Source organism: Grus americana, chromosome 4, assembly GCF_028858705.1.
Source record: "Grus americana isolate bGruAme1 chromosome 4, bGruAme1.mat, whole genome shotgun sequence".
Classification (NCBI taxonomy): domain Eukaryota; kingdom Metazoa; phylum Chordata; class Aves; order Gruiformes; family Gruidae; genus Grus; species Grus americana.
The window spans coordinates 33,735,321-33,758,848 of NC_072855.1; the positions used below are offsets into that span (position 1 = coordinate 33,735,321).

The following is a 23,528-nucleotide window of genomic DNA, read 5'->3' on the forward strand; positions in this document are numbered from 1 at the left end:
TTCAAGTGTATCTCAGCAACTCTGAAAGCTGGATACCTGCACTGAAAACTGACTGTTAAATAATCCTTTCACTTTACCATTCAGGATGTTTCTGTAATGGATGTATTGCAAATGTGCATTGTGAGATTCATGATAAAACCACAAAGAGACGGTGCTACTTCAACTTGCAACTTCCATTTGTCGTAACATTATGCCTAAACATTTTTAAGGTTTTTTTTTAAGTGTTTTTTTGGTTCTCTTTGGTTTGTTTATTAAAAAAAAAAAAGTATTTTCAGGTACAATTATAAAGGGAAATGCTACTTAATCCTGCCTGTTACTTAATCTTGGTTTTAAAGACAGACCTTAAAAATGCAGGGAAAAGAGAAACACAAGATAAAGGAATATTGGTATTCACACTCCTCCTTCCCTTCCTCTCTCTCTTTCTCTCTTCCCTTCTTCCTTTTACTTTTTACCAAGTCACTATCTTCTTTCAAAATAACAGAGGATGCAGCAGACATTTACAAGAGTTCTGTTCTTCAACCTACTTAAATAGTTTAATAACAGCAGGAACTTGTAATTGGCAAAAAGAGCAGTAGTTTATTATACAGTATTCTCTGTTAATCTAGTGTAGTGTGGTGGGTTGACCCTGGCTGGGGGCCAGGTGCCCACCAGAGCCGCTCTCTCACTCCCCTCCTTCACTAGACAGGGAAGAAAAGTACAACAAGAAGCTTATGGGTCGAGATAAGGACAGGGAGAGATCATTCACTAATTATTGTCACGAGCCCATGGTGAAGACCATGGTGAAGCAGGCTGTCCCCCTGCAGCCCATGGAGGAAGGATGAGGGGGTGTAGCGATTCCACCTGCAGCCCGTGGAGGACCCCATGCCAGAGCAGGTGGAGGCACCTGAAGGAGGCTGTGGCCCATGGGAAGCCCACGCTGGAGCAAGCTCCTGGCAGGACCTGTGGAGAGAGGAGCCCACGCCAGGGCGGGTTTGCTGGCAGGACTTGTGACCCCGTGGGGGATCCCACACTGGAGCAGTCTGCTTCTGAAGGTCTGCACCCCGTGGGAGAGACCCACGCTGGAGCAGTTTGTGAAGGACTGTCTCCCATGAGAGGGACTCCATGCTGGAGCAGGGGAACGATGAGAGGAGTCCTCCCCCTGAGGATGAAGAAACGGCAGAAACAACATGTGATGAACTGACCGTAACCCCCACTCCCCGTCCCCCTGTGCCGCTGAGGGGGGAGGAGGTTGAAGCCGGGAGTGAAGTTGAGCCCAGGAAGATGGGAGGGGTGGGGGGAGGTGTTTTAAGATTTGATTTTATTTCTCATTCCTCTACTCTGTTTTGCTTAGTAATAAATTAGATGAATTTCTTCTCTCAGTTCAGTCTGTTTTGCTCGTGACGATAATTAGTGAGTGATCTCTCCCTGTCCTTATCTCCACCCACAAGCATTTCATTATGCCTTTTCTCCCCTGTCTAGTGAATGAGGGGAGTGATAGAGCGGCTCTGGTGGGCACCTCGCCCCCAGCCAGGGTCAACCCACCACATGTAGTTAATAGGGAGAGAATTTTATTTATTTATTATTGTGAAAATTCAAGAGAAATTTTCTTTTAAAAACATTTTTTAAAAAAGTAGCCCTCTGTGCCTGAGCACTCTCCCTGCTTATAAAACGTAGCAGCTTATTTTGTTGAATGTTTGGAATTCTATATTTTATAGAATTCATTTCTCAGTGTGTTCCTCTCAGTACATTTGGAAAAATAGACCTTTAAAGCAATATAAATTATGGCATTTGATTAATTTCAGATTAAAAGACATATGGGGACCAAAGGCTGATGTTACTTACTATGATTAAAAAACCCCACTCTTTAAGAAGGTCTTTGAGTAAAAATCCCAACATCACAAAACTTTCAACAGCCGAAAGGTTTGAATCCTAGCACAAAGTAGACTTTCAGCTTTGCAGTTAGAGTCTAATTTCATGGAGCCAGAACAGTTGCAGTTTTGTCACAAGAGATTTGCATTCGCACAGGCTTGTACTACAGTTTATGCAGGCTGTGCCACGCACCACTGGTGCTCCAAAGGTTTCTTACGTTCTGCTTCTGCTCACAACGTGCAGCACTGAGGAACTCAAATGCCAAGGGCTTTAATGTAGCTGCACATTGTCGCCCGCTTGTATTTCCTTTGATAATCCGGTGATAGTACATACCACGTTAAAACACAGTTCCTTTCTTTTTCATGCCTGAGTAGATGCAGGGACTCACTGAATAATGTCATCAGATCACATTCTCCCAATTGTCAATGCCTGACTTTGTGCAGTTTCTGTCTGGTGAAGGAAAACATCTTTCTGAAAGTGTTCTGTAGTAGAATAACATATGCTAAAAATACCAAATCCTTGTTTTAGCTTTGCTAGGCCAATTGGAGTGAGAATGACATTGAGTTCTAAAATTAGAGCCATACATATAATGTGTATATAATTTGGCAGAGCAACATTTTGCTGCCGCAAAAATATATTTAATTTCAAGATGCATTTCCACATCACCAGAAAATTGTGACTGTATTGTTTGGCAAACTGAATCAATCCAAAATTATATGTGATGGGAAGAAGAAGAGAAAATAATTTCTTTACCACTATTGAAAGAACACAGTGTAAAGAGCACAAAAGAATATGGAGAAGGAGGAAAAGTCAAGAAATAGAGCTGGATCCTCTGTTGGTGGAAATAAAATTACTTCATTGATTTGGATGAGGTCTGTCTGATTACTTCAGCAGTGGAACCTGCTCTTGAATGGAGATTGTTGTTTAATTTCCTGGCATCGTACAGAATAATCACCTAGGGAATCTCAAAGTGTCTCTATCAAAAACATGGGAATTAGCAAAGAGGAAAAAGTTTGCATATTCTAGCTTATCTCCCTGCCAATGCAGATTTTGTCTCCACAGTATAGCTTCTAAATCTTTGTCCAGCTGTACTGGACACTGTACTGCATTTCACATTTCGTTTACATCTGAGGCTTGAAAGCTACGCCGGACAAAAATTACAGTTTATTGGCAATAGAGTTCCTTCCTAGTACTAAGTACATATATAGTCAGAACCATTTATATCACTCTAGCATATTTTTTTTTCCTCTTCCTTTCTGCTTTTTTCTTGAAATACTGACAAGTAGTTTTCTTCTCATTTTACTCTATTCAGACAAAACCAGTTTTAGGTTTTTTGAGCAATGGGAAATTTGAACAGAATAGTAAGAGAAGCTTTCCAGGGTGTTAAGTCATAAGTTGTTCTTTCTGAAGCAAAGTTGTTTTATTTGCCTTAGGCCTAAACCAGCCACATGCAGAAAAATGTGTCCCTTAAATCCTCCACATTACAATTCCTTTTGTACATTTTATGTCTTTGTACACAGAGTCAGTGTTGCAGGATCTTTGTACCTCTGGATTTAACTCAGGATTTGCCTCTTAATCTTTATTTCCAGGTTAACAGCAAGCTATAATCAATTGCTCATTAATCATTCTTGACATGTATTCAGCTAATTAGCTAGGCAAATCTGGCAGAGAAAGACTTTTATTATTATAGGTAAGCTTTGGGCAGGTTATAGCTTTAACTTGTTACCTTTATATGTGTCTTTCTATTTCATCATTAAAATTTCTATATCAATACCTTTCCTTGAATGGTATGTTATATTTTTCTCCTGAAGACATGGATGGGCACAACCCAACAGACATGCATATCTGAATATTTTAAATACCATGATCAGCTGTGACAAACTTTGAACTTGTGCATGAAATTATTCATGTCCATTGGCACCTCAAAATGGAGAACCTAAGTCTTTGTTTCATTTTCCTTCTCAAATAAAATTCTGTTTGTTTGTCCTTGTTTCTTCATTCCTTGCTATTCCTTCATTCATTGTTCTACTTGTGCTGAATAAGCTCTCATAAGACATAATATTAGTTCCCCTTTGAAAACGGGCATTTGGAAATTCTACGGGTTACATGGCATGACAAGTAGTTGAAAAGCCACAGAGATCTGTGAGAACAGTCACCATCTCCCAAAGGACGTAATGCCGTCTGCTCTCCCTCATGCCTGTCAGTATGGCTCAGTGACTGTGAACAAAATTATCAGGTGCGCTATCAGATGCCTTTTGGAGTACTTCCAGCAGGTTGGTTGCGCTGCATGAATAGCTTGGCTCAGAGTTACGTGGGTTCCTTGCTTGTGTCCAGATGGGAGAGTGAATACAACATACTCTGGTCCTGGCCATGCCCCTGTTTTGCACAGTAGTCTGATAGACGTTTGCTGGAACAAGAGAATAATCACTTTGCTTGCATTGATGTATTCCTTAGAGCTTAATATATTTCTGTGTTTACAAAACAGTCGGTATCATGCGGTAATGGAATCAAAGTGCCCTTAATGCTCTTCATATCTTTATGGAAGTTGTGAAACAAGAAAATACCTAAAACTTTCCTCTGGGACATCCCTAAGTTTATACACATTGATGCTTATCAGCATCCTTTGTTTGCAGTCTCTTTGGAATCTTACTCTAAATGGCAGTACTTACTGAGCTAAGGAACGTTGTAAGATTTTGCTGAGACCTTTTTGTGAGCCTACGTAAGATCTTGATGTCGCTTGGCTATTGTGTCCCCTCAGGTATTACATTTTCAACTTGTAACATCAAAAAGCAGTTACGATTCTCTGTCATGATTATTTGGTTTTGAACCTTTACTTCCTTGGTTTTAAGATTTTATTATTCTCCAGGTGTTTGCCTATTTTTAACTCACAGTGCTGGTTCTGTTTTTTAATAGGGATACAAAGTAAACCAGATTATTCAAGATTGCAGCATATCAACTCCAAGTTGTTGCTTCCCTTTCCTCCTCTTCCTACCCCAAGTCTCCAGCTATCCATTACTCTTCAAAATATATTGGCAGGAGTTTAGTAAATTTGTTAATTAGCTGGCTTGAACCTCAAATACCTATCAGCTAGTACCCATGATTTGCTGATAGCTTTTGTTTCCTTCCTTGTTCTACCTGTAGTACCCACTCCTTAACGTGTTAACAATTCTCTTTACACCTCTGTTGATGTAAGCTATTAATTTTCCTGTGATCTCTGGCTTGGCAATTCCCTATAATATTACTATCAACAGCAATGCTTCACCATCTTGTTACATTGTCCTTTTCCCTCTTCCTAAACCTCTGAACCTTCCTTTTCATTTCAAATGGGTCAAACACAAATATTTAATTTCTAAATCTTTAAGATTTTAAAATTAGTATAGTAGCTACCTCCATCTGGCAGGAAAGCACTCTCAGAGCACCTTCTGGTATGTAAAAGATGGTTTAAACACCAAACAGCAAAAACACCTGTAGAGATACAAAATAACTTTGCTAGTCATGGTCTGAACAAACTGAACTCCTCTTCATCCAGAACCAGATCTCATAGCTCAGCTAAATCACTGGTCTCTAGGGAGCCTAACCAAGGCTCAGTGAAACTAAACCTTACTTCAAGCCTCTTACCTATGTTCCTTTAAAGACAGTGCGACATCTGTCCACCATGTCCTCTTTTTGATGACCAGTGAGCAGTGTAAACCGGCTTCCTTTCAGTAACCTTAAGTGATCCAGCTTTGCTGCCTCCAGTTATGCACTGATGCTTATGTTTGCAATTGCTCTCTTCCTGCCTTTAGTTTCTAGTTTATGGTACTTCTAACATAACAAGATGATGTTTAGCATCGGCTTTGTCTCCTGTGTGTTCTCTCGGCTTGTCTCATGCAGTGGTAGAAAAACAGTTTCACCCATCCTCAGACAACTATTATTTCAACATCCATAGTATCTGGGAACATACAGATGATGTGTGACTTATGTGACAATGTTGAGTACTGGTTCTATATGTTGGAAATCAAGATGATTTCATTACCAGAGGAAAAAGTCATGAGGTGTGTTGCTCTGTCTGTGATTTGTGTGTTTCCATCACATGCTGTGTAGCCTGTGTCATAGCAGACAAGCATTGAAGTAATGAACACCTATAATACATAAGTACATAGGAAAATAATAAAAGATATAGTAAAAAATACATGAAAAAATCATTCTTTCAAAGGCAGGAAATCATTTGACAAAGCTGTAGCTAACCTTAAAAGTCATCAGACCTAAAAAAATAGTTACCTGAGAGAGCTCAGTAAATTCATTAGCAAATTTACTCCTAACATTTTCAAGACAGTATTTCATTAGTGAAGCTTCCAGTTTTCATTGTTTGTAGAGATACATTGCATACAAGTCAGTATTTGATCTCAACCAACAGTGAAGACATAGAAAAATAATTCTTACTACAATAGCTTTAAAATTATTCTTCATAATACCATATTCATTATCTCCATAATTACTGCAACATTAAAATGGCCTGATGCTTTTCAGGGAGCAAAATCCAAGACAGGAGTATGGTCTCTGAAAGACAGTGGAAAAATATTGCTATAAAGACTAGTTACATACATGGTCTGAAGTAGAGATTCTCAGGGTTGCTTCACTGACTGAGGTTTTTGTTTTTTGTTTTTTGGTTTTTTTTGGGGGGGGGTTGGTGTGTGTGGGGAAGGGATAGATATTTTTCAATAAATATATGCTTTCTGGAGGTCTTCAATAAGGATTACATTTTTGTAGCTTACAGCCTCTCCTTGAGCCCCTGAGGAAGCAGGGTTACGCATTGCCCTATAGAGATCCATTTATTCATCTTTTGCAAGCCGATTATGGGAGACATTACTGTAAGCAGGAGAAAAATGTTGATTCTTATCCCCTGTGCACTGGTTTTAACCTGATTATATCCAAAGTCAGAATCAGACTCTTTGTCTCTTCATCAGAATAAAGAAAAAAGATTCCACTGGAGACATTCAGTATTAATAGTTTATTGCATAGTAATAAATACTTACTAAGGATATATTTATTTACTGTTAATACATGCATCTTGTCTTGAGCAATCTCTTTAGTTACTTAAACCAGAATATATGTGACTCAGTGTTGGCTCTAAGTAAACAAGTTGTAACAAGCCACTAAATCCTGGGGTATATTAATTTGCTTTATTTCATTTACCTAAATCAGATAATGATAAATCTATGTTTAGAATTAGAATTGCAAGAAAGAAGATAAGGCTATTAGAAAAACCATAGCCCAGCAGTTTTAGAATGACTGAGGCCTTGGTTAAAAACCTGGAAACATATCATGTCTTATTCAACAGGGAAAGTTTGAAATATCATTTTGAAGGCTGTTTTTGCTGCATATATCACTGATAAAGCACATAATCAGTGAGTCTTCCAGCCTAGAAAGTTACTTAGGGAAATCAAAGGATTTAGTTGGAGGAAAGGAGACAAACTATTTGTTTTTTTGTTAATCCTTGTAGGTTTGTTAGGATTAATTTTATAAGATCCTGGATAAAAATAAAGCTATAACAGTGTGATCTGATGATCTGGTTTTCATTCATTAAGAGGGTTTCCCTAACTTCAGCTATAAAACAAATTTAGGCATTGTGTCTACTCTGTTGGAATCTAAGCCCCCCAGCTCAAAACCTACTGTGAACATTAATGAAGACCAGCAGATACAGAGCAATGATGTACCCTGATTGCAATCAGAATCATGAATTAGAAATTGATGTACTGTAGCATATAAAAGTAGGTATTCAGTAGTAAATCAGATGAGAGGAAGTTTATGATGACAGTAATGATTAGCTTGATTTTTTCTTCTGACTCTTACACAATAAATCACTGTATTTTACCAGCCAGATATATTTTCAAATATGTACCTCATGTTTCGCTAAATTTAGAACAGTAAGGAAGCTTGCTTTGTTTTTAGGTTTTTTTTGGTTTGTTTATGTGTTTGAAATCTTCCTACCTTTGGATAAAGATTAACCAAGTGAAAGAGAAATCTGAGGTTACTTGTGAAAAGAAAGGAGAAAAGCTTCAGAGTAATTTTGATATTTATAGTTATAAGTCATTACAATCATACACTGCCATTTCCAAATTGGAAAGTGTTATTGACTTAGAATGGGAGATATAGTCAGCAAGAACTCCTGAAAATCATGCATTTGTTCAGAAATCTAAATATAGATGGCAAAATTTCTTTGTGATCATTCTCACATTTTAAATAGCCATAAAAAAAAAATAAAAATCTGCCTACTGGAAGAAAGGAAAATGATTGCAGAAGGGCAAGCCACTGCCATCTGGTCATGCAGGAGAGTTCACATGGGGTTAGTACCAACAGCTTCCACCTTTCTGCAGCTGGTGACTCTCCTAGTGGCAGCAGTGACAGTGCACTGACTCTGCAGCCAGTTTAGCACATGTATTGAGGCAGCTCTCAATCATTTTTGGTTTAACCTAATTAGCCAGGTGAACTACAATGGCTAGGGAGCTGGCAGGAAATAATTTCTTATGTCATGTAATTTCAATGTCGTATCATCTGGAACTGGTTTAATAAATTCCTAAATGGACTAGTTTGGACTTACAGGGATGCACTTTCAGCGACAGCAAATTTGCCCTCAGTGCCTCATGAGCGCATCTAGTCAGGCTAGCACTACTCAAGGAATCCACAAACTTTAAAAGACAAGGTGTATGATCCACATATTTGATTGAAATCTATTTTATCTACCCTACGATAAGTCAGCTTCTATTCTCCATTGTTCCTTTATTTCTGTCTGTAGAAAGATTAAAAATTTATTTTCTTGCTTATTCTCACCTTGTGAAATTGCATTAAAGGATGTTTTCACCTTTTAAAATGCTTGTAAAGATTAACGGAGAGTCCAGAGGACCAGCAGACTAGTGAGAGGGATTATGTCTGCAAGCAGCTTTAATATTTGACAGCATCCATTTATGCTGCAAATTTTTGGTGAGTATGGTTTTCTAATGTCAGCATTGTTTACAGTGCCTTTAGTATTGCTCTGAAAAGTGGGTACAGAGTGCACACTCACACAACTGTTGAGCTGTTCTATTTCTGGGGATGTATAAACAAGACAATAATTTTCCTTGGCCATCTCCACCGTGGAATGATTACACTGACATAAAAGTTCAGCATAAATTCTTTCAGTCTCTCTTATTGAATCAGTGTTCAAATACTAGAACTTTGCTGCTAGGTGAAATTAATTACTGGACAGACAATGTTTGTCATGAGGTCTCATTTTCATATTGTATAATTATACACATATGAAATAGGAATAGCAGCTGTTCAAAACAGCTCAAAATAGCCCATACGGGCAATTTCTCCCTTGTAGAAGAAATGTTAAGTAGTAAATATGTATATTTTAAGTCTAATTTTTATGAATCTTAGTTATATTTGCATTTTGCAGGAATGTACTCATGAAGGCTTCTGACGTGAGAGGCATATCAATGTCATAAGGATATCAAGTAGCATAAAATAGGTTGTCTAATAATTAAAAAAGCACTAATTATATATTAAATGAATTTTGATTTGTTGAATTGTAACACAATTCTGCTAGAGCCAGAACTCAATTTCTTACCAAGATGGTACAACACTTATTGAGAGATTTACCTGAGAACTTAGGGTGTGCAAATTTTCATAACTAGACTATTATTGAAATGGCACCATTAGCATGAGAAAATGTGTTAAATAAAAAAATTAGATGTGACAACTTAACACTGACCAGTGGCATACTAAACACAAAAGAGTTACTTTACAACCCCCATCCAAAAAAAGATGATAATGTTAATTTAGAGACTATACATTTGTTGCTCTTCTGCAAATTTAAAAAATTGCAGACAGAATTTAGTTTCTTGGAAAATCACAGACATCTACCAAAAAAACCAGGTAAAACCCAATTATACTGCAAATATAATAACTGATAACAAAACTTACTCCATTCTTTTATGCTGAACCTAGTAATTACACACAAAAAACCTATCAGAAATATCTGTCTACAAATTTCTTTGAGAGTATTGGTCCAGCTGACTGGATTGGACAATATTTCATGTGAACACATTAAATAGAAATGAAGACTTGATGTTAACCTTTAATGTATGCTGTTTTGAGTAAAATCGCAAACCCCAATCCCAAATTCCCATTCTAGTAAACCATGTTTGATTAGTTGCATTTAAAATCCTTTGGAAACCCTATACAACATTTTTTTTCAATTAAAAAACTAAATCTGAGCTGAAAGGGTGCATCAACCAAATAACAAAGTCATTTTTTAATTTGTAATAATAGCCAAGGGATATCCTTGGGTTTCTCCTGTAATTACAAATATTAGGCAAAGTGAAGAGTTAGAGCATCATGAACAGACCTCAGAGGGACACTAACCCATTCCATGTACTTTTACCTTTCCTCCTGGCAGGCTCATTTCTGACAAGTCAGGAAGTGAAATATCCCATGAATGATTGATTTACTGAGTGATTGTGGATTAATTTCATCCAAGTGCCAGATCCTAAGCTAATAGAATTTCTTTAAACCATCCAGCCTTTCCTTAAGTGGATGTCACCTGTTATCATTCATTAAGCCAATCTGGAATCATGAGTTCTCTGGTTAGCTACTTGGATTGACATATTCACAGGTAAATGAAACAGAAGAAATTCACTGTGTTGCAGTGCCCAAAGGTACTTATTACAAACTTCAGCAATACTGAGATTGGCAGCAGTATTACTGTTATGAATATATCACACCTCAGGTGGGCAATTGAAAAAATAATATTTAAACATGATGGCCTCAAGATGCAGCATGCAGTGTCTGTGTTGCTCTTAGTATATTTTCTAGACGTACTGTATAACATAGGATTTCCTGTATTTGTCTCATATATTAAAATCATATGAGTTATTTGTTTTCCTTATATTTCATGGATTTCTTTTAATATGGGACAAAGGATTTGACGAAGAAATAAAGCATATGGTGCCTACTTCCTCTTCCATCTTGCTTTCCATGACTCCACCTAACTTTCACCAGTCCCATTACACCTGGCTGCTTCTAGAAAGGAACCTCGACAAATTTGTCTGACTGCTGTTGATCACGTGTCATCACTGTAAAGGAATAGGAAAGGGCTGAGGTTATATGGAGCGTGGCAAGCAAGTCCTCCGTTGTATGAACTTTGGTATTCGTGATCCAGCCAGGTTTCCTCTCTGGAAGTTTCACCTGGGTGGCAAAACAGCCAGCATTAAGGTGTTCCTGTCATTAGGTAATATGACTGGACAGAAATTTACCATCAATCCCAGTCTCAGAGCCTTCTGCCATAGTAGTTAGGCTGACTTTGCTGTGACAGTACTTCATTTTTATTGATTATACCTGTGATGAATTTGGCATGTCCAGTTTAAATGTGATGTTTGAGTACATTTTTGAAAACTCAACTATGTGGTTTACTTTTTGAGATCATTATTTCAGATAGCTCCGGGCAGCAGGAGATAAACAAAACCAATTTCTGCCTGTCAGGAAACACGTTGTGTGTCCTGTCTGCAGTGGCCAATTTTTCTTGCACTGATACATTGGGAATTTAGAGCCAAACATCACATCCAGTTTTTGGATTTTCTGCTATAACCTGAGTTTCTTCTAAGTGACACACAGGGCTCTGCTCAGCTATTGTTTCTGTTAACTTACTTTTGAGAAGGAGAAAGTAAATTTTGAAATGCTTTGGTGATGGTCAAAAGAAATAACCTTCAATGTAAGATGAACAGAGCAGCTCAACAGACTTGCTTGGAAGTGCAGCATCCCCCTCTCAATAGTATACTGCTGAATTCAGCAGGAATGAATGTGGGGTAAATCATTAATGGATACAGACCTAGACCTAGACTAAAACTGAGAATCATGGAAAATGTTTCCTTGCTTGCGTTTCCTCTTTCCATTTGATCTTTCGGGGACAGATTTCTGGGATGATTCAAGATCTTTCTTCCACAGCTCATGTTTTGTGTCCTGATCCATGGGATTTTTCTACTTATCTTGTGTTGTCTGGCATGAGGTCATCTTCAAGTAAGCTCTTACACTACTGCACATTTGCTCTTTCTCTCACAATCAACTTACCCCTATTTGTCTCTAAGTGTATATGCCCCCTTGGGTCCCAGATAACCTTTTTTTAACCCTGCCTTTGTTAGGTCTGTTATTTTATGCTATTTCAAGAACTTCTGGGTTTTTTGTAAGGCAGGAAACACTATTTCTTCTAGCTCCAGGGAACTAAATATTAGTATCAATCACCTGTTTTAAGTATAAGTTAAGTAAGTTAAGTAATAAGTTTTAAGTATTACAGCTAAGCCTTCATTACCATTCTTCTGACACATACCTATTGGAGATCTGTCAGCAGAGGCATGCCTGATACAGCAGGTTCTGGAAGCAAATGACTAGAACTTCACTTTTGCTGTGCAGATCTCTGTTCCTAAAAATATACACCTAGAAAAATTTCTCATTTCTTGCATATAAACAAAAAAAGATGACAAAACAAGAGAGAAGAATCTATGTGTGACTTTAAATACAGTTATACATAAAGCTATAAATACTTTGTATTTGAGATTGAAACAGAATTTGCTAAAAGTAAAGATATTTATGTACCACAATTTGTAAGGTTAAAATGAGAGAGTTTCTGTCTCATGAGAACATAATTTCACTGAACTTTCTGAGGCTTGGTTTTGGCTGTCATATGAAATCTTGGCTGGGGCAGATATAAGGAATTTTTCTTTCAATGAGACAATATTTCCTTTTTCCAACACTTCTACAAAACCATTGTAAATTTCCATAGCTACAAAATGTTTTGTGCCAGAATATTAGATACTGTAAATCAGTATGAATTCTATGATAGCAATGGAACTAGTCTGATTTATACAAGCTGAGGATCTCGTCCCAGATCTTCAAATGACAAAATACATTTGCACTACTCAGTTATGATATGCATTTCACTTTTATGAAGTAAATGCAGAGACTGCCATGCACAGATGGTTTTGAACTATATTTTTCACTAGTTGTCTTTGTCAGGTATTTCATTTAAAACTCAAAACAATTTCTCATCTTCTTTGAGCACAGCCCTGTTAAACATAAATTTAAGTATGTGATTGAAACTTTCCATTAAATTTGATGCAAAACCTTGTTTGAATTTTCCAGAAGAAAAATAATTTTGTATTTCTTTTGGTGAGCTACTAAAGTTTTGAAAATTTTTAAATACTGGAGTTTTGGTAAGTACACATACAGAACTGTGGGCTGGTAATTAAAAGAAATTAACACAAACAATGTTACATTAATAATGTTTTTCTTAAAGTGTGTGCTAACATACTTCAGATTCTTCAGAAATATTGATAACGAATAAGTCAGCATTTCAAAGCCTACCAGTGATTTCGAGAATCCTAACCTGTACCTTTTAAAGAAACATGAAGTGAAATTCTCACTCCATTAAAATGAATCATTGAACTACAATAATTACACCTTGATCTGGGATTTATTTTTACACTTTAAATGACATTTGACATTTTTCTGACTTTTGAAGTGTTCAAAGTGAAGCAAAAATAATACTAATTTTTCAAAGTTTGGACTGTATAAAATATTAATATGAAAGGCATATGACATTCACACTGGAACACAGTAAAAAATTATAGAAGCTTGCAACTGTTCAAAAGTTTTTGAATACATAGACCATCCATTTGAATTGCATTCCAAAGCCATTCTTATTTAACATTACTTAGAGAATTGCTGTCAAAAGTGACCTAAAATTGATTATGCTTTTTCAAAAGTTGCATTCTTTTAATAAGCTTGTGTGATTATGTGTGTGTGTTCATAGATTTATCTGTTGGTGTTCATTAATAACTTGGAAAGATGGTAATAAAAATAGAAAGCCAAGGACTAGATTTTGCCTTTAATTCTTTCTTACTTTTGCATTTCATGAAACATTCTTTATTGCCATGTAAAACTACTTAAAAATCAAGACACAGAAGACAGACCAGATGCAAATAGCAGATTTTTTGCAATATGGAGAGCAGAGTGCATTTTAACCCAGCCAGGCCTGCTCAAGCATGAGGACTGCTACATGGTACAGTAGAGTTCTGTGCTGTGTGACCTGAATTGCTGGTCTGAATGAGATGATTTTGGTTCCAGCAGCAAGTGGCCCAGCAATACCAGTTTTGCAAGCTGCATGACCCTGCTTGCTTTGCTAAAAGACTGCCTTGCTAAGGCGGCTGTACAACTCCCAGCATACACGATGCCTTCCTCAAAAAACTGGCCTGGGTACCAATTGGTGGCACAACCCTATGCTCTTTTGACACACTCTGAGTGCTCTGTAGAGAAAATCTATCTAGTCCCAGTTCTTCATTTTGGTTCAATTCTTTCTTAGGGAAAGATTTAATTGAAATATTTATAGATTGTATGGTTGAATCACAGCTGACTTGCCTATCAATCATTTCCTATACTGGCTCTTTTTTCCATCCCTGTCTACTTCAGACAAATGGAGATGGAGGAATAGATTGTGTGTGTTTGTTTACTTTAAATAAGAAGGTCTTAGTGTTGAAATTAAAATAATTAACCAAAATAATTTCCAACTTGAAAGTAATAATTAAAAAAATTGTCTTTGACCTCATAGGAGTAGGTTTCATACTAAATATAGAACTGAAATACTATCATTGTAAAATATACGTACCACTCTGTATGATTGGTACACATGCATTTGGTATAAGCTCTCTCTCTCTCTGTATGTAGATATATTTGCTCAAATTAATTCTGTAAAATTTTATTTCTGGCCTTGACTCAGGACAGAGTTTCTATGGACAGACATTCCATGGTATGTCAGGCAGACATTCATAGAGAGATACTGAGAAAAAAAAACCAGGTATCTAGTTATCATTTTGTGTTTAAATATAGAATCTAATGTGCAATCAGATGAATGTAAATTTTCTTACATATTATTAATTAAAAAGAAGATAAATATAGATATTTCAAATCTAATTTTGTCCTAAATTTGGTACAGTTAGTGAAAAGAAGGAAGGCTTTATACCTATGGATGTTTTTACCATTCCAGTCAAGTAGGATTGTTTCTATGATAAGCCTTATTTTCTGCATTTTGCAGTTAAAAACAAAACCTTAGTGAAACTATCTGTATGTCTTTGTCCCTCACATGGAGTAGATATATCCATTAAATTCCTGCCCTTCATCTTTTTTCCATCATACTTTTTACCGCCCTCACAAGATACAGTTCAGGAAAGCACTCAAGTGCATTTGAGTGGTGAAAGACTTATGAAAAATGAAAGTACTTGAAAGATGACTGTTTACATAAAGTTAGCATCATGAATGTGTGTATGCATGGTCAGGACTGGATCTTCCTGATCTTTACACATGTTCTTATAGGCTTACAGACTCAGTGCTGTCTGATAAAATAATAACATGAAAATTCAATGAGCTTCATGAAAAAGTTTTATTAAGAGAAGGAACAGACAAGTCTATGTTTAAAGACAGTCTTAAATAGACTGAAATATTAAGAGTACTTAACATGCTGAGTGTATAAATACTGTGTTGTGAATAATACTTTGAAGTTCACCTACTTTACCTTGTCAGTATAGTATACTTCAGAAGTTGCATCTATTTCAGTCATAAACAACAGTCATAGCTTATAGCATAAAGAAATAAACAGGGACTTTAGTTAGGATAGTAGATTTTACAGGCTATTGTAGAAGCTCCTGTTAGAGCTGTTATAGCCAAGGATATGTCAGCATTTCCACTTCCAAGGGTCTATAACCACACTGTAAAAAAGAGCTTTAGGCTGAAACTTGCCAGATAAAGTCTCAGCTCAGAACCAAATTGTTTTAAAAGAATGTATTTCCATAGCTATATTTTCTCCTCTGTATTGAAATGGAATGGTTTAGTTTAGTTGCTGTAATGAACTCCACATTTGATATTTTGTTAACAACAACAGTTCTGAGCTCTACTTAGAGCCCTGTCCTCAACATGTCAGTGGGAGCACATTGTAATAAAAGAGGGCGGAAATTTTTTTCACAGTTTCCTAAGAGGGAGCACAACAGATATGGCATATATTTTTCCTGCTCCTGAGTCTGTGGAGACTGAAGAGCCCCAGCTTTAACCCAAAAGACACAGTCCAATGTCAGAATACCCATATTGGAAACTTACAGACAGCTGAGCTGGATCGTCTTAGTCACAGGAGTTACTGCCTCAGCTGATGCATTTTGTGACCGAATCTGTGCTGCTTCTGAATTTAAGTTGTTGTTGTTGGGTTTTTTGGTTGGTTGGTTTTGGTTGGTGGGTTTTTTTTTGATTGCACCAATCTGGCTTTAGTCATCCCAAGCTTAGTGCAAAATATATACCACTCAAATTCTTGGCCACATTCTACACGGCTTTTCCCTAAAGCAACAGCCATTTTTTCATCTATATTATCATCCATATTATTGACCTATCTCCAGGTAAACAAACACGTATTAGGTTACCTCTACAAGACTTCCCTTTTTAATAGCTTCTGGATATTTTCAATATCTTTTTGAGAAAATGGTGATTACTTGTTTTTGAAGGGCAGGAATTAAATGGCTAGCATATTAATAATCTGCTATTCGTGGATGTCTCCATATATGCCTGTGAAGTTATCCCTGGAGAGAGAGAAAACAGACCAAAGTCACTGTACAGACACATATTTTTATAATAGCATTATGAAATCATGCTGTCATTAGCACTGTTGTAGTCTGCACGAAATGGAAGAATAGCCTCACATATCAAGGTGAAAGAACTATAAAATAAATCTTATGGTGGAATGGATAACTATTATTTTCTATCTTATAAATAGTACACATTTATAGAATTGTCTAGATAGGTAATCATGTAATGGACTGAACACGCCATTATGTTGAACTGGAAAAAATAAGTATGCTAATGCAGAGAGGGATGTTTCTTTCAGTTATTTTATATAAACGGGAGCAACAAAGGCTTTTTGGAATTGCTTTATACATTTATATCTTTTGTGGGTCTACCTGGTGGGTTCATTTGTCAAGGGTATCATACTGATTGCCCATCTAAGCATTGACAGAGTTAATTTTATATTGCATCCAAAGCTGTGTGAGAGTAAATCATCATAATATACCTGAAAATCCTGGCGTAAAGATACATGTCTAATAGTTCATCATATTGTCTATTAAATTGTATGTATTATAAAGTCATTCAGACAGTGGCTTCTGAAGCATTACTCATATTACTTATATTCCCTGTTAATGGTATGGCTCTTTTCCTGCAAGTGGCTGTCTGTCATTCTCCATATGGGCCTGAAGAACCCAGTACCCCATCTTTTACTACATGTCATTGTCCCCTTTCTGTGATATTGAAAATAAGGATCACAGTATCGCACACTGGACTCCAATAGAAATTACTTTTTGGTAATTTTCCTTGTATTTATTGAAAGTACCATTGTAGGTTAGTACACATTGTAGGTATGTAAGACTGGTTTTGCGTGATGAAGGTGTACTGCATTGTCTGAGGCAGAAGCTATTCCAAATGGTTCACAATAAAAGGTGATAACCAAAGCTGGCATATATGAGTTGTGCTATGTTGTGGTGATCATATCCTTTTTTGATAATGCCATAATGCTTTCAAAGTACAGGGAATCATGACTCTGTATCCTTTCCAATGAACTTTTAACCAAAGCAGATCTAACAACCCCATAGGTATACAGCATGTTCTTTGCTTTACACAGCTGTTTCTGAGTGCATCCCAGTATGGATGTGGCAAACAAGGTGTGAAGTTTTTTGTACATTTTATATTTTTTTCATTATATTGTTGCTTTCCTGGGTAGAAAACTCACAAAACTTCACTGCCACTTTTGGTGTGTGGCATTCTTTATGAGTTTCTGCAAATAAGTTCTGAAAGTAATGAAGCATGTGGCAGAGCAAGCCATAGGTTCTGAGATGCTTGCAAGAGCTTGCAAGAGTTCTGAGACAGAGAGTACAGCAACCAATAAAAATTAATATTTTCAATTGTCAGAGAGTTAGTATAAAATGTTAATGGTATAATATAGCTATGTCATATAATGTATACATTGCAGAATGACTCAATATTAATATTAATGTTTTGAAGATTAACTTCTTGGGATAGCATACAGATATTAAAAAAGCTGAAATGTCACTAAATATTTTAATTTAATGAAGAAATATAATTCCTATAAAAAACTATTTAGTTTCTTTCATAAGTGCCTTACTTTTGGGTTTATATTTCTTAAAAGATTATATGATGTAGTAAAAATGTAATAAAAAGCATGTGTAATAGCAGCCAACAGCTTCTGTGTTGATGAATTTGCCGGATGTATCACAGCTCAGAGTACAGTGCAGATGTGAGACTATGCAAAATGCATACACTCATGAAGCCCAAAAGTTAATAATGTCCTTCCTTACATTTAACCATAATAATATCCTTTTAAAAATCAGTAATATTATAGGATGTTCTATGTATCTTACAACAGCATCAAAAATCTGTCATAGTACAGATGAGATCTTTTAAGTGAGTCACACAGCTGAAAAGCAATTGAACTGGATGTCTTGGATCACAAAATGTTACACGGTAGCTTGCTGGATGGTACTGTAGTTCTATGCTTCACTGCCTATGCTCTATGAACAGTACAACGCAGTTCTTTCTTTGAAGTTACGAGTAATGCATGTGATGATGTTAGGTATATAATTTAAAAAACAGTCCGTTCTCACAGTCAAGTAGAACTCTTTTATTCTCACTTAATTTGAAAGTTGAATTGTGACTTGTAAGGATAGCTTAACCCACACATCTATGTCAAAAAGCCTGTGACAAAGACTTTTAATACAACATTAATGAAGATCCCGTGGCCATCAGAGAATAGGTGTCTAGTGTAAGCTAATTGTCTAGACTCCATAGTTAAAGAAGAGCAAAAGAGACAGACTTTCTTTATCTATGTTAGAAATCTAATGATTCATGTTCATCCAAGTAGCCTGTGTACAGGTTAGGCTAGCAGACACCTCATTTTATGTTTCTGAAACACTCAAAGTTATGATTTGGCTAAGTTCTAGACTTTACCTGTGCTTTGCCCATTATCTTTTCCTGCAAGGAAGCAGAATGATTCCTGCATTTAATGGGATTTTACAATTCTGCCTTCTTTGGAAAAAAACCATTAAGGGCTTCATGATATAGGAGAGGAGATTCAAGCATGGCTCATGGATCAGACTGAGGAAGTGTGCCTCCTACAACATGTGTTCAGTGGTGGCTAATGTCAACAAGAACCCTGTATGCTCGGTCACGTACTAAGTAGAATTCCAGCTGGCTGAATGAGTTGTTGAAGGGCAAGTTTGTATTTTGTAGCTAGATACACAGAAGTGCAAAAAGCCCCCTTTATCTATATTTGTAGTGTCAGACTAGAAGGGTATATCAAAGGTCTAAGGATATTTCGTATGCAGCATCCTCTTCAGAATTTGGAAGCCGAACAAGCAACAGAGAAGCAGCACAAAGGTTAATAATGTGCTATGAATACGTGAAAGGAAGTGGAAAAGTAGCGGCTCAGCAATTGAACTCTATCCTCATGGCCTTTGCAAAAGGTGAAAGGTTTCCTGGGACAGAGTGGTCCCAGATAGGCACTGATATTTTCCAGACTGAGTACCATAATTCCATCTGTTCCACAGAAATAAAGAATACAGTGTGTGCAATTCAGCTCCTAAAGTGAGAAATTGGAATGATTTAAACAATTTTTTTTCATATTTAGTCTCATAACTCTGATATTTATCTTACATATCCTGCATTTGCCTAAAATAGACACCCCAAATGCTTAAGACAGACCAAATTCAGCCATCAAAGGCTTTGTCATAACCCTGCATTGTTCTTTCATTCCCTAGTATATCTTTATTCTTTGAATGTAAAGGCTGTAGCAGTATATACATTCCCTGTGGAGGGACAACTAACCTACAAACTGTGTCTTTAAAGTGTCAATATAATCCTGAGGAACAAGCTCAAAAATCAAGTTTATTATGACTACCTTAAGACATTTTGCCTTTCACAATAAGAAAACTCAATGCTTGTATCTGATGGTATTTCTTTTCCTGCAGCTTTGTCTCATTCTGTGTTTCTCATTTTACAGAAACTCTAATAGTGTGTCATCAGGGAGATGGACCGGTTAACGTAAAACTGCACCACTAACGATATTTTCTAACTCACCTGGCTTTAAAAGGCTTGTCTTTTCAGTCAGAGACTTCATAAGTACATAGTTACGTTGGCACAAATTTTATTTTCATATTCCACAGCTTTATACTAGGAACTCTGAAACTCTTGCAACAAATGTAATTAGACAGCTGATGGTATTTCAGATCATTTAAATATAAATTTACATGTTTCTACCTGAACTACATTCGACAAACATTTTGCACAGAAGCAAGTTTAACAGGATACCTTTGAAATTTCTGAGTTGAATGAAAATTGAATGTACCATTATTTATTTCACTTTGAATTGACATAAAGCAGATAGATCAGATCAGACCAAAACTGGACATTTATTCCAATATATTGTCAACAACAATGGTAAATTCTGAATCTGAATCTTTACTGAAAATATGTAAGCAGAATCAGAGGAGTGATTTGAGGCTTTGAGGAGTCAAATCTTCTCATAATGCTCTCCCTGAATCTCTAATCATGTTTCAGAAACCCTCCAAGGCAGAGGCAGTGTCTTTGCATTTAGTCGTACTTCATAGTTAAAGGAAGGAAAATCGGATATTTAGCATCTACAGGTGTCTTGTGGGGAGGAGTTCTGGAGTTTATGTACATGAAGTATGAAAAAGTACCTATTTTGATTTTTTGAGCCTGCTAATTGCTGATTTTGCTGTAAGAGACAGTGAACAAACTTCACCAATTCACCATACTGATGCTATTCACATCCCTTTCCTCAGTTGTCTCCAACACTGAAAAGTCCTATATTTCAGTTGCTCTTTGCATGGAGTTCTTTCCCAACTTTGAATCACCCTTGATTTTCTCCAAATTTTTCCAGTTTTCTTGAACAGCACATGGTGTGAATGCACAATGGCAGACTACAGTTTGTTTTCTATTCCTTTCCTAATAATACCTGGCATCCTATTTCCTTTATCGGCTGCTTCTGAGCAGTTGCCTAATGTTTTCATAGAATCACCTATTATAACCCCAGGTCTTCATTTCCCAGCAAGTCATATCACAGAACTGTATATTTAAAGCTGAGACTGTTTTAACCTATATGCATTACTTTGTGTCTATCTATATTGTGTTTTGTCTGATATTTTGTTATCTAGTCAGTCAGGGTTGTATGTAAGGACTTTCTGCAGTAACCCACAATTGGCTTTTGTGAATTCTCTTCTGAATCACTTAGTATTGTCACGCACCCCTCTCTCAGCTGTCCAAAGTATGTCACACAACCCAGGGCCTCTCACGGATTGTGTCCAGGAGCAATCTACCCCCAAAATGAAAGTAGAAAATGTTTCCCACTGTCTGGTTTCTATTTTCAGTTGGTTCTTCAACAGTTGAAGAAACTGCCATGTAAAATCTTTAAAATTTTAATTATCCTGAAACCAAATGTTTTCCTTGACCAACATGAAGTTAATTCATTTTGGGTTGGAGCAATATTGTATGTTGAAGAGTTTAATAGAGTTACATAATCTTTCTAAATGATCATTTATTTTGGGTGTTTCAATATTTTATACTAGATTTAAATTTCTGCCTCCAAGAGCATTTTAGTATAACAAAATCTACATTGTTTTGCAGGTAAATTTTGGAGATTTTCCCAACATTCACTAGGAGCACTGCATGAGGGCACAGTTCACTGTCATATAGATATAAAACATACACTGGTTTTTTTACAGACTCTCCTAGTTAAAACTGCAACAGTCAAGTTTGCTAGTTCAGGCAAAACTCCCTCAGACAGACAGACAGACAGACCCACCCAGATACACACAGAAGCAGAATTAACACTTTTTTAAGTAAGTGTTTCATTCTTGTTTCACCATATGCTATTACTCCAACGCAGATTCTGTTTTCTCCTTTCAAGAAACTCCTGTGGTACTTCTTAGAATAATATAGTTCCCCCTTCTTTTCCAGACTTCCTTAATTAAGTCTGGCAATTTTACCAAGAGGCTATTTCCCTACTTTATAAGAAAGGAAAAAAAAAATAAATCAGTTTTACTAAGAAAAACAACAGATAATAACAGATGGATAGAGTTAAAAAAAAAGAAGTCAATTTGTAGACTACAGGTAGACACTAGAAAAAATAAATCATCCATTTGAAATGGCAATATAATAGCAGAACAACTTCTGGAAATACTATTAGTTTACCACACCTTAAAACTGTTTTAAAGACTTTTGTGATAATGGTTCATCCTCTGTGTTCTATACATTTTCAAGATGGAAGGTAATACAGGTTAAATATTGGAAATGTCAAGATTTTTGCAATGATAAACAAAATTACAGAAACTTTAGGGTAGCTTGTTGCAAGATACCATTTGAGATTTGACACAGTTGAATTGAAATCAGGGTAGAGCTTCAAATTATTATTTTGTTGTGTCATGAAACACTGAGTAAGGGGGAAAAAAGTCTTTATTAGGCCTAGCTCACAATGGCATGAAAAGATTTTCATTAATTTATATGGAAAAAAAGTCAGGCAACTAGTCAGATCCTGTATGTATTTCAGCTTTATTCTTCAGACATCTTGCATTTATTCCTAGGGTACATGTTAACTTCTTGTTAGAATCATTCCTTTGACATCTAACAGAAGAACTGGGGGGACAACAGCGTCCTGCAAGGCAGTAGATTTCTGATAATGAAACATTAAATAATACCTTGTTTGAGCAAAAATGCTGTTAAACTTGTGAGCAATATGACAGGTTTAGTGGTGGAAAAGGGTAGAATTAACCATCATTGCCATCAAGTTTGTATGCAATCAGAATGGTTTAAAAATCAAGACGACTGATACTTGGTGTGATTTCAAGTGTGCTAGCCTAACTTGCTTAAGCTAAGCAGGTCCTCAAAGTTAAGTGTGTGCGTAGTGATCTTTACCAGGTTTATGAATGACAGACTGATTGCCATAAGAATATGTATGACTGTATACACTTCTTTATTCCTACCTTTGATAAATAACTCATAAGACAAAGGGTATAAGTGCCTTGGGTATTTACAAAAAGATATTTTCTGGATAGTCACATAACTAGTATGCACATCCAAAAATCTGTAATTCGTATGAACACAGATTTGCCAGCATACATTTCCTTGCTTCTGGTTGTTGCCTTGTGGCTTTCAACTTTTACTCACAGCCACAATTTTCTGTTGACCGATCTCATATTTTAAGAGCACCACTGCCTTCCCAGCAATTCACCCATGGGATCATGTTTGTTTGTAGGAGCACTTAAATACAAGCTTTACAACCATTTCTTCAGTGAGCACTATTTATGGAAAATATAGTTATTCTCTGAGCAGATATTCCTCCTTTACTTAATCAACATTTTATCCATGGGATAAAAGGATGAATTTTTCTATATGGCTGATCCAGTTCTAAAGTTACATTTGTAAACCTCACTTTTCTTATAAGACTGTGGTAAAGTTACAACCTTTCTAACATAACTCTGCTTATAATGTGTATGTTATATGCAGAACAGTCGTGTAGGTTGAGCACACAAAAGAGCCATTTACAGGAC

At 36.4% G+C, this 23,528-nt stretch overlaps 2 long non-coding RNA genes across 3 annotated transcripts in view; both read right to left on the minus strand.

Annotated features, from left to right (window-relative positions):
• Positions 1–23,528, minus strand: part of LOC129206436 (uncharacterized) — a 97,362-nt gene that overhangs the window by 46,746 nt on the left and 27,088 nt on the right. The window contains exon 3 of one of the 2 annotated variants that reach the window (XR_008577138.1): positions 15,447–16,475. The exons of the other annotated variant lie outside the window; for it this stretch is intronic. This is a non-coding gene — a long non-coding RNA (uncharacterized LOC129206436). Of the gene's footprint in view, positions 1–15,446; positions 16,476–23,528 lie in introns of those variants that run through there. 2 annotated transcript variants of the gene reach the window in all.
• LOC129206437 (uncharacterized) lies at positions 3,183–12,279 on the minus strand. The gene is made up of 3 exons (XR_008577139.1): positions 12,191–12,279; positions 5,864–5,969; positions 3,183–4,255 (listed from the first exon to the last, which is right to left on the minus strand). It is a non-coding gene; the product is annotated as an uncharacterized LOC129206437 (long non-coding RNA).